The sequence below is a fragment of the Octopus bimaculoides genome, chromosome 10 (genome assembly GCF_001194135.2).
Source record: "Octopus bimaculoides isolate UCB-OBI-ISO-001 chromosome 10, ASM119413v2, whole genome shotgun sequence".
Classification (NCBI taxonomy): domain Eukaryota; kingdom Metazoa; phylum Mollusca; class Cephalopoda; order Octopoda; family Octopodidae; genus Octopus; species Octopus bimaculoides.
Window position 1 is genome coordinate 35,962,467 of NC_068990.1, and position 631 is coordinate 35,963,097.

Sequence of the window (631 nt, forward strand, 5' to 3'; positions counted from 1 at the left end):
TATATATATATATATATATATATGCGTGTATGAGTGTTGAGGTGTTATTCATGTACGCACTCACTTATGTGATTATGTGAAGTGTGTGAGTGTGTACCTGTTATCCATATCGTATGAGAGAATACGGATTTTTACTAAGCAGTTTTAGAGCTGTTACTGAGTGTTGCAGACAACTCTAGGTGAACTCTGTAGTTTCTGCTTGTTGGTTGTTGATGCCCTATCACATACACACACACACACATGCTTACACACAGACACACACGCACACAAACATATATATATATATATATATATATTTGCATATATGTATACATATATGTGTATGTGTTCTTATGTCTGCATGAGTGTACATATATATATGCATACACAGAGGCGCGTGCATACACACAAACGCACATACACATACAAACATATATGCTTGTATATCTATATATCTATATATATATATATACATATATATATATATATATATATATACAAATATGATATTTATTTCTTCTGGAGGTCTCAACATATCAATACACTTAGTCATTCAAAGACAAATTTAGAAAAGAAAATAAACAACTTCATCAACAAAGTCACTGCCAATAACAGCCAACGCGGACAGCAACAAATCGAGATAAGAAAAATC